General features: G+C 37.7%; 1 pseudogene; it reads left to right on the top strand.

Annotated features, from left to right (window-relative positions):
• Nucleotides 1–3,209: 3,209 nt before the first annotated feature.
• Nucleotides 3,210–4,153, top strand: LOC147372146 (olfactory receptor 6C2-like; annotated as a pseudogene).
• Nucleotides 4,154–12,057: the final 7,904 nt, after the last annotated feature.

Below are 12,057 nucleotides of genomic sequence, written 5' to 3'. Positions count from 1 at the left end.
CCTGAATATTCTTTGGAAGGACATGCTGAAGCTGAAACACCAATACTTTGGCTACCTGGTGCAAAGGACTGACTCATTGGAAAAGTCCCTGATTATGGGGAAGATTGAAGGCAGGAAGAGAAGGGAATGACAGAAGATGAGATGGTTGGATGGCATCACTGACTCAATGGACATGAGTTTGAGCAAGCTCTGGGAGTTGGTGATGGACAGGGAAGCCTGGAATGCTGCAGTCCATGGGGTCACAAAGAGTGCGACATGACTGAATGACTGAACTGAACTGTAAACAATCAGAATTAACATCCTGTTCTTCGTTCCAAATAATATTGCTTCTCTAATAAGAGAAGAAATATTAACTGTGTAGCTGTGATTTAGTCACAGTCGGTTCATAAGATAATGAGATCAGTAGCTGTGGAAATTGAACAGAAAACTATTTTGCAGTATGAATAACAGCTTAATAATAACTATGACATTTATAATTTATTGAATGTTATTATGGATCTCTGTATAAGTCAGAGTTCTTTTTTGAGTGTGTCTGATTCCAAACTCTTGATATTTCTACTATATTTAAAAAACTCAACCGTACTCCCACCACCTAGGGGTAATAGAAAGGCCATTCTATATTTGGCTTCTAATCGAGAATCAGTGCAAAAGAAACCAATCCAGTGCTAATATACTGCTAATATTGTTCAGTTTATTCTTGAACAACAAAACTTTGAACTGTGTGGGACAATTATAGGCATATTTTTTTCAATAAATATAGTGGGAACACTTAGGGAGATTTGCTACAATCAAAAAATTAAAAATTCACAGAGGAGCCACGTACCCTAGAAATAAGACATTTACAAAAAAGTTGTGTGTGTCATAAATGCAAAAATATATATGGATACTAGTGCATCTTTGTATATGCAGAAGGCATTGTTGTTGTTCAGTCACTAAGTCATGTCCAATTTTGGAAACATAACCCACTTACCAAATTGTTACTGTTCAGTTACCAAGTCGCCTCTTTGTGACCCCATGAACTACAGCACACCAGGCTTTCCTGTCCTTCACTATCTCCCAGAGTTTGCTCAAGCTCACATCCATTGAGTTGGTGATGCCCTCCAACCATCTTGTCCTCTGTCACCCTCTTCTCCTCCTGCCTTCAATTCTTCCCAGCATCAAGGTCTTTTCCAATGAGTCAGTTCTTCGCATTAGATGGCCAAAGTATTGGAGCTTCAGCTTCAGCACCCAATGAATATTCAGTGTTGATTTATTTTAGGATTGACTAGTTTGACTTCCTTGCTGTCCAAGGAACTCTCAAGAGTCTTCTCCAACATCACAGTTCAAAAGCATCAATTCTTCGGCTCTCAGCCTTCTTTATGGTCCAACTCTCATATCCATACATGACTACTGGAAAAACCATAGCTTTGACCATCCAGACCTTTGTCAGCATAGTGATGTCTTGCAACATCCCTGCCAGTAGGCCACTGACCCTGTCCCTCAGGATCCAGAGGGCAAAGCCTTTCATCCTCATAGTCTATGAGGTTTCTGTGAAACATCTAACTGGTGATATGAACTTAATAATGATTTTTATTTGGAAAACTCCTGACCTTTGTAACCCACCAAATAAAAGACAGATCAATTCTACTAACTGAAATGTGCTTGGAGAATATGCAGAAAGAAGAATACCAAGCAGAAAACAAAAAGGAAGAGCTCTCAAGATCGAATACTAGGAAACAGCGATATTTCATAGATGAGTAGAGAATGAAAAGACTGTGTAAGACACTAAAAAAAAAAGAGATTCAAAATTAGAAAAATGAGAATTATGGTGTGGGATCCCTTTGAAAAATGACTAATTGGGTCCCCAGTTTCTTGCTATGATCATATACTGGTTAGTACTCTTAGATGTGAAAAATGACTAAAATTAAATTTATTTATTTATTTATTTTTCCTAATTTTATTTTATTTTTAAACTTTACATAATTGTATTAGTTTTGCCAAATATCAAAATGAATCCGCCACAGGTATACATGTGTTCCCCATCCTGAACCCTCCTCCCTCCTCCCTCCCCATACCATCCCTCTGGGTCGTCCCAAGAACATATTGACTCCAGGTAAAATAGCTACAAAAACGTGCCATTGATTTCAAACGTAATAAAAGTTTTATAAGTGTTAGAAGATCAGGGGGTCAATGGAATTGAAAGTCAGGTTGAAGAAGCTTAAAGGATAAACTGAGCAGGGATGAGATAAGATAAGACACTAATATCTTTTCAAAGGCATTGAAACCATAATGAAAACAGGTGCAGCATAGAAGAATAATTTTGATGATATTAAAAAAGTTGTCACTTCAAAGCTTTAGGAACCACAGTCAATTACCCAAAAAATAACATGAATGCACATGAGCATATTTCTTTTGCTAATAGCACAATCTTACTTCACACTATAGGTAAAACGAGTGCTCAGTCATCTCCGACTTTTTGCAACCCCAAGGACAGTAGCCCACCAGGCTCCTCTGTCCATGGGATTCTCCAGGCAAGAATGCTAGAGTGGGTTGCCATTTCCTTCTCCAATAGATAAAATAGTAGTGCTTGAAACCAACTATGAATTAAGAATAGGAAAACAAGTAGAAAAGAATAAATGGACAGCGGAAAGTGTCAGGACCCAGGCTTGTGTTTTCTTATCATTCTTTTTTGTTTTCCAGGAGAGATACATCTTACCCTTTAAAGAACCCTTATAAAGTAACAGTTGAAGATAATTCATCTTCATCATCTGGATATATCCCATATCCAAAGTTTGTCTTGGATAAAAAAAAGTAGTATTATCTTTAGTAGTAGATAATGAAGTAGTATTATCTTTTTTCACTACTTTTTTGTAAATTTAGTCCATGTCATGAATTAACAAACATTTGTAAATTTTGAGGGGCCAACAATGATCTTAGAAAGAGTTGGTTTGATAATAAAATAAATCCTAAAGGAATAATCCTCTCTCACGCTTGTAAATTCAGAAAGACTGTCAGAACAGTGATGATATTGATTATAATGTGAAGGGCTAACTAAATGTAGACCAATGTGAAGGGATAAATAAATGTAGACTGATGAGAAGGGATAAGTAAATGTAGACTGGTTTGTTTGGCTGTAACTGCAGTGTTTTGGTAAAGAATTCATTTATGAACCTCCTTATAAAATCTCTTTGATTTTCTTTTGTCAATTGGATAGATTTCAAAACTCAGTGATGAAAAACCACACAGCAATAACAACTTTCATCCTTCTGGGACAGACAGATGACCCACAACTGCAAATTCTGCTTTTCATCTATTTCTCACTTACCTGTTGAGTGTAACAGGGAACTTGACGATCATCACCCTCACACTGGTAGACGCCCATCTTAAAACTCCTATGTACTTCTTCCTCAGAAATGTTTCCTTCTTGGAAGTCTCATTGACCACTGTCTGTATTCCTCGGTTTCTATACAGTATATCAACTGGGGACAATACCATCACCTATAATGCTTGCGCAGGTCAAATTTTTTTTGTTATTCTGTTTGGAGCAACAGAATTTTTTCTGCTGGCAGCCATGTACTACAACCACTATGTGGCCATCTGTAAATCCCCGCATTGCACGACCATCGTGAACAAGAGAGTCTGCATCTTCTTAGTCCTCAGCTGTTGGGTTTCGGGTTTGATAATCATCATCCTACTCCTTAAGCTCCAGCTGGAATCCTGTATTTCCAATGTCATTGATCATTTTAGTTGTGATGCTGGTCCCCTCCTAAAGATCTTGTGCTCAGATCGTAGGTAATAGAACAAATAGTTATCCTTGTGGCTGTATTTTCCCTCATTATCACCCTAGTGTGTGTATTTCTGTCCTACACATACATCATTAGGACAATTCTGAGGTTTCCCATGGTCCAACAAAGGAAAAAGGCCTTTCTACCTGCTCATCCCCCATGATTGTAGTTTCCATCACCTATGGAAGCTGTATCTTCATCTATGTCAAACCCTTGGCAAAGGAAGAGGTGGCCATAAATAGAGGTGTCTCAGTGCCCACCACTGCTGTGGCCCCTTTGTTGAACCCCTTCATTTACACCCTGAGGAGTAAGCAAGTGAAGCAGCTTTCAATAACTCCATAAAGAGGATTGCATTCCTCTCAAAAGAATCCAAGTTTTCATCAGAGTAGAATGAAACTCTTCTAAATATTTAACTACAGCTTCTAATCGACTTCACTTTCGCTTTTCACTTTCCTGCATTGGAGAAGGAAATGGCAACCCACTCCAGTGTTCTTGCCTTGTGAATCCCAGGGACGGAAGAGCCTGGTGTGCTGCCGTCTATGGGGTCGATAAGAGTTGGACAGGACTCAGCGACTTCTCCTTCTAATTATTTCATTGCTTTGTATCTATAATTTCATCATTTTATCCTTCTCAAAGTCATTTAATACTGCTTCCTAATCTCACTGTAATCAAACTTCTCTCAAACCAAACTCATATATGTTTTCTTTTATTGTGAAACTATAAAATATACTTCCAAGTAATTAAACTTGTCTCCAGTTCTGACCTAGTCTTTTCTTCAATGATCTAAGAGAATTAGGTGAGTAATAATATTTAATGTACATAAATTATACAGAAGATACATTATGTAATAACACTAATTTTACCAATAGTACCTTAAAATACTAATAATCAAATAAAAGAAGTCAACAATAATAAACATGTATTAAAAATAAATTTGTCCAAACAGGTATTCCAGGCTAATTAAAATAATGAAACAGCAAACAGGAAATAACTATATCAATGGGAGTTTCAGAATGATCTGAATTCTAAAAAATGGAAGCATTTTCACAATCACTAATAAGAGGCATTAGTTATATAGTTTCTATTCACTTAAAAGGGATGCATCTAATTTAAAATAAATTTAAACATGACATCACTTATTATGAGTTACAAAATTAGATGTATGAATGATTTAGAATATAAAATGTTAAATGCTCATAATACAACTACACATTAATACAAGGGCAACAGAATGATTTTAAAAGATATCAGAGATATCCTAAACAACAGAAATAGAAAGTTATAAAAGCAAGTAAATATTAGAATTATGATCAAGGGACAATTGAAGATAATATTGCTAAATTTGATAACTTAGAATTTAAAGCAAGTAACAGGTGGGCTTGTCAATTAAAAAGAAAAAGGAAAGAAGGAAGGAATGAAGAAAGAAAGAAAACCTTTCTTGATAATACATTCACTTTTTCATTATTTTCATTGAATGTGAACAATTACTTCTACTGGCTAAGAAACAAACAAACAAAAAAAAAACTGTTCTAAAAATTTGAGAAATTGTGCCTGATATTAAATGAAAACCTCAGAAACTATTTATTTTTAAATGTAAAGTGGGCTTTGAAATTGCCAATATTCTTTTAAATTATTTCTATTGGCATAATTCTGCCTTTACCAATCCCATAAATATTTCAGTTATACTAAAATGTAGACGGAAGAAGACTGAGTAAATTAACCAATATATTACAAGTAGCAAAGAGTGGAGTCTGGATTTTAATTTCAAGTCATGTTTAATCTGCTGCAGTACATAACCTATCAAGAAGCAATGTGGTTTTGGTGGGGCAGGGTTGGCAAAAGACATTGTAATTGAAAACTAAATGAAAGTAATTGAAAGACACTGCAATTGAAAGTATACACACCAGCTAGTAGGAGAGATCTTTACCTGCAATAATACACTCTTAAGTTATGTATGGTTGTGAGAGTTGGACTACAAAGCAAGCTGAGGGCAGAATTGATGCTTTTTAACTGTGGTGTTGGAGAAGACTCTTGAGAGTCCCTTGGACTGCAGGGAGATTCAACCAGTCCATCCTAAAGGAAATCAGTCCTGGGTGTTCATTGGAAGGACTGATGTTGAAGCTGAAACGCCAATACTTTGGCCACCTGATGTGAAGAGTTGACTCATTTGAAAAGACCCTGATGTTGGGAAAGATTGAAGGCAGAAGGAGAAGGGGATGACAAAGGATGAGATCATTAGATGGCATCACCGACTCAATGGACATGAGTTTGGGTAAACTCTGGGGACTTGGTAATGAACAGGGAGGCCTGGGGTGCTGTGGTTCATGGGGTTGCAAAGAGTCGGACACGACTGAGCGACTGACATGAACTGAACTGAAGTTATCAATATGCCTAATTATCTCTGTTAAATTTCTTTATTGACATCAAAGAAAAATATTGTTGTCTAAACATTTCAGAATTTATATAATAGACTTTACATAGCATGATCTGTCCTATTGCAGCATATTTGGAATTTATGTTTTGATAAGAAGGAACATGAGATAAAAATGGAGTTATCACCTCCCTGCAACTTTGAAACATAAACCATTAACATGACCTCATGATACATACAACAGAGAGCTCTTATGTACTAAAGTCACTGTAAGAAATATTGGAATAAACAAATCTGCACAAGAGACACTAAAGTAGTCATAATTGAAACCTGAGTAATTATGTGACACTTAGAAATGTGTGGCTAATAAGTCAATAAATGATGAATATAATTATGATATTATATATAATTCCAAAAGAGACAAATAATTTTAATTACTTAATTTAGATTAGGCTTTCCTGGTGGCTCAGACGGTAAAGCATCTGCCTATAATGCGTGTAGACCTGGCTTCGATCCCTGGATTGGGAAGATCCTCTGGAGTAGGTGGCAACCCACTCCAGTACTATTGCCTGGAAAATCCCATGGACGGATGGAGCCTGGTAGGCTACAGTCTGTGGGGTCACAAAGAGTTGGACACGACTGAGTAACTTTACTTTCTTTCACTTTCACTATAAAAGCTATATGTTAAAACAAGAACAAGTTCAGGACATCAATATCTAAAATTCAGAAAGTACAGGAGTCAGAGACAAAAGTTGCTCTTTTTCTTTATATGTGGAATTTTAAGTGTCATATGGGCAGTGTGTGCTCAGTCATGTCTAACTCTTTGCAACCCCATGGACTGTAGACCACCAAGCTTCTCTGTCCATGGGATTCTCCAGTCAAGAATAAAAGAGTAGGTTGCCATTTCTTCCTCCAGGAGATTTTCCCCAACCAGGGATCAAACCTGTGTCTCCTAAATTGCAGGCATATTCTTTACTGCGGAGCCATCAGATAACCCATCAAAACAATGATAATAAGCAATTAATATTTGAGCTACTGAGATTTTATTGTCTTGAAAAGTAGCATCCTTTTAAAATGGAGGTGAAAGAAGTGAAATGGTGGCAGCATTGTAGTTTGAAAGGAAGAAGGCTAAAAAAGCTTAATACAGAGAAGGTCCATTTGGTTAGGATTGCTTACTAGCACTGTTTTTTTTTTTTTTTTTTTCTGGTATTATGTTTCCCTAATTGTTTGTAATGTCTGTGGCCTTTGTTGATGTCTGTACATTTGAAGAAGTGAGCACCACTTCCAAGCTTTACAGATTGGCTTTGAGATGGAAAGCCCGTGACCACTCAGCCCTCCCAGAGATCCTGGACTCACCATCTGGTAGAGTTCATGGATGAGATTGATGCTGAAGTCCAGTACCACTTATTGAAGAGTATTGTCGATCAAAAAAATAACACACACGTGAGAGTTGTGGGTTATGTTTCATTTGGGGCATAATGAGGGCTGTAGCCTGGGAGACAGCATTACAGATAGCACTGAGAAACTGACCTCACTGTGGACCCCAGCATTAGGGTCACCCAGCTACCTCCTATGCCAGGCTGGGCCCATGGCCCAAAGCTCTAGGGCAGTGCCTGCTCCAACACCACCAGCCCATGTGGATCCAAGATCCAGACTTGACCTTGTGTTCCCATTCTCCAGGAATGTCCCCCACAGACTTAGGCTGAAAGTCCACCTCCATGTACACAGGCTCTAAAACCAATACCACAGTCTAAGACCAGGCATACTTCCAGAGACACAGGTGCCAGAGCATCCTAGTGGACCCCAACACCAGGCTGGTCCCCACAGGCTCCAGAGCAGGTCCATCCCCAGGCACCAGGCTCAACACAGCATCCCATCACCTCTTGCAGATTCAGGCTCTTGCCCCATCCTGCACCAGATCATCCTTGGGCACCTGTGTACCAGGATTGCCATAACAGATTCAGATGTCAGACCTGCCTCAGTAGACCCAGGCTCCAGGCATACACCTCTAGGCACAGACACCGGATCAGCCCTGGTGGACCTAGGCAGTAGGCCCACTTGATGGGAATGGAAATTAAATGGTAATGGAATGGACATGGTAATGATAATGGAAATTAAAACAGAAATAAACAAATGGGACCCAGATAAATTTAGAAGATTTGCATAGCAAAGGAAACAATAAACACAAGGAAAAGAAAATCAATAGAATGGGGGAAAATATTTGCAAATGATGTGACCAAAAAGGGATTAATTTCTAAAAATATATAAATAGCTCACATAGCTCAATATCTAAGAAACAAACAACCCAATCAAAAAAAAAAAATGGGCAGAAGATCTAAATAGACATTATTCCAAAGAAGACACACAGGTGGCTAAAAGGCACATGAAAAATGTTGAAAATCGCTGATTACTAGAGAAATGCAAATAAAAACTACAATAAAGTACCACCTCATACTAGTCAGAATGGCCATCATCAAAAACTCTACAAACAATAAATGCTGGAGAGGGTGTCGAGAGAAGAGAACACTCCTATATTGTTGATGGGAATGTAAGTTGATGCAGTCACTGAAGAAAAGTATGGAGGTTTCTAAAAAAAACTAAAAATAAAACTAATGTATGAATCAGCGATCCTACTTCTGGGGACACGCCCAGAGTAAACTAAAATTTGAAAAGACACATATACCCCAAAATTCATTTCAACACTATTTACAACAGCCCTTACATGGAAGCAAACTAAACGCTCATCAGCAAATGACTGGATAAAAAAAAGCGTGGTGCATATACACACAATGAAATATTATTCAACCATTAAAAAAGAATGAAATAATGCCATTTGCAGCAGCATGGATAGACCTAGGGATTATCACAATGAGTGAAGTAAGCCAGACAGAGAACAACAAGTATCACATGACATGGCTCAAGCGGTAAAAATCCACCTGCAATGCAGGAGACAGAGGCGACGCAAGTTTGGTTTCCCAGTTCAGAAGATGCCCTAGAGTAGGAAATGGCAGCCCACTGCAGTATTCTTACTTGAAAATCGGGTGCACAGAGGAGCCTGGTGGGTACAGTCCACAGAGGCACAAAGAGTCGGACACAACTGAGCAAGCAGTCATGACACACAATTGCTTATATGTGGATTTTTTTGCTGTTGTTGTTGGCAAAGAAATGTCTCTACTTTTTATTTTTTTAATGTAAATTGATTTATTTTAATTGGAGGTTAATTACTTTACAATATTGTATTGGTTTTGCCATACATTAACATGAATCTGCCACATATAAATTAACCTACTTACAAAACAGAAATAAACTCACAGACACAAAAAACAAACTTATATTAACCAAAGAGCAAAGGAGGGGTAAATTAGGAGTTTGTGATAAAATATGCACACTACCATAATAAAAATATATAACCAACAAGGACCTACTGTACAGCACAGGAAACTGTGTGCAATACTTTGTAATAACCTACAAGGAAAAGAGGCTGAAAAAAAGAACATATATAACTTAATTATTTTGCTGTACACCTGAAACTAATACAACATTATAAATCAACCATGCTTCAATTTAAAAATAGGAAATTATACATGTTTACTAAGCAAAGGATAAAAGGAAAGATATAAATATCTGAATGCAGAGTTCCAAAGAATAGCAAGAAGAGATAAGAAAGCCTTCTTCAGAGATCAATGCAAAGAAATACAGGAAAACAACAGAATGGGAAACACTAGGGATCTCTTCAAGAAAATCAGAGATATCAAAGGAACATTTCATGCAAAGATGAGCTCGATAAAGGACAGAAATGGTATGGACCTAACAGCAGCAGAAGATATTAAGAAGAGATGGCAAGAATACACAGAAGAACTGTACAAAAAAGATCTTCACGACCCAGATAATCACGATGGTGTGATCACTGACCTAGAGCCAGACATTCTGGAATATGAAGTCAAGTGGGCCTTAGAAAGCATCACTATGAACAAAGCTAGTGGAAGTGATGGAATTCCAGTTGAGCTATTCCAAATCCTGAAAGATGATGCTGTGAAAGTGCTGCACTCAATATGCCAGCACATTTGGAAAACTCAGCAGTGGCCACAGGACTGGAAAAGGTCAGTTTTCATTCCAATCCCAAAGAAAGGCAATGCCAAAGAATGCTCAAACTACCGCACAATTGCACTCATCTCACATGCTAGTAAAGTAATGCTCCAAATTCTCCAAGCCAGGCTTCAGCAATATGTGAACCATGAACTTCCTGACGTTCAAACTGGTTTTAGAAAAGGCAGAGGAACCAGAGATCAAATTGCCAACATCCGCTGGATCATAGAAAAAGCAAGACAGTTCCAGAAAAACATCTATTTCTGCTTGATTGACTATGCCAAAGCCTTTGACTGTGTGGATCACAATAAACTGTGGAAAATTCTGAAAGAGATGAGAATACCAGACCACCTGATCTGCCTCTTGAGAAACTTGTATGCAGGTCAGGAAGCAACAGTTAGAACTCCACATGGAACAACAGACTGGTTCCAAATAGGAAGAGGAGTTCGTCAAGGCTGTATATTGTCACCCTGTTTATTTAACTTATATGCAGAGTACATCATGAGAAACGCTGGACTGGATGAAACACAAGCTGGAATCAAGATTGCTGGGAGAAATATCAATAACCTCAGATATGTAGATGACACCATCCTTATGGCAGAAAGTGAAGAGGAACTAAAAGGCCTCTTGATGAAAGTGAAAGAGGAGAGTGAAAAAGTTGGCTTAAAGCTCAACATTCAGAAAACGAAGATAATGGCATCCAGTCCCATACTTCGTGGGAAATAGATGGGGAAACAGTGGAAACAGTGTTTGACTTTATTTTTCTGAGCTCCAAAATCACTGCAGATGGTGACTGCAGCCATGAAGTTAAAAGACGCTTACTCTTTGAAAGGAAAGTTATGACCAACCTAGATAGCATATTCAAAAGCAGAGACATTACTTTGCAAACAAAGGTTCATCTAATCAAGGCTATGATTTTTCCTGTGGTCATGTATGGATGTGAGAGTTGGACTGTGAAGAAGGCTGAGTGCCGAAGAATGGATGCTTTTGAACAGTGGTGTTGGAGAAGACTCTTGAGAGTCCCTTGGACTGCAAGGAGATCCAACCAGTCCATTCTGAAGGAGATCAGCCCTGGGATTTCTTTGAAAGGAATGATGCTAAAGCTGAAACTCCAGTACTTTGGCCACCTTGTGCAAAGAATTGACTCATTGGAAAAGACTCTGATGCTTGGAGGGATTGGGGGCAGGAGGAGAAAGGGACGACAGAGGATGAGATGGCTGGATGTCATCACTGACTTGATGGATGTAAGTCTGGGTGAACTCCGGGAGTTGGTGATGGACAGGGAGGCCTGGCGTGCTGCGATTCATGGGGTCGCAAAGAGTCGGACAGGACTGAGCGACTGATCTGATCTGACTAAGCTGACAAAAATTTTAAAGTTGATTCAAAAAACACCTTACAAAATAAGACTCTACATTACACTTTTAAAGAATAAGTTCTCTTGGAGAATCTTAAGCATATTTAATAATTCAGTTTAAGAATTTTTAAAATTATGGCTTTTAAATGAATCATGGAACATTCATTTAAATTACTTAGGAAATAAAATACTCCAAAAATTTATATTCCATAATACAACCAAATCCCTCCATTCATTTTATTCTACATTCTATTAGAGAAAATAAATTTTGCAATTTTGTATTTCTAACACAGAAATACTTCATTTTGAAGAACAGAAAGTTAAATTCAGATGTATAGAATGGAAAGGGTTTCTAAGCTCAAGTAAGCACAAGTTATATAATAAATTAAATATTAGAGTCAATTCTTGTACTAGAAACATCAAAAGAGTTTTTGTTCAATGTTTCTTTTATGCTTTCATGTTGATTATTTCAATAAACAGTA

Source organism: Bos grunniens, chromosome 5 (genome assembly GCF_055505025.1).
Source record: "Bos grunniens cultivar Pamir isolate PY7600 chromosome 5, Bosgru_T2T1.0, whole genome shotgun sequence".
NCBI lineage: Eukaryota > Metazoa > Chordata > Mammalia > Artiodactyla > Bovidae > Bos > Bos grunniens.
The sequence above is the reverse complement of the archived record's forward strand: the minus strand, read 5'-3'. Positions and strand labels throughout refer to the sequence as shown.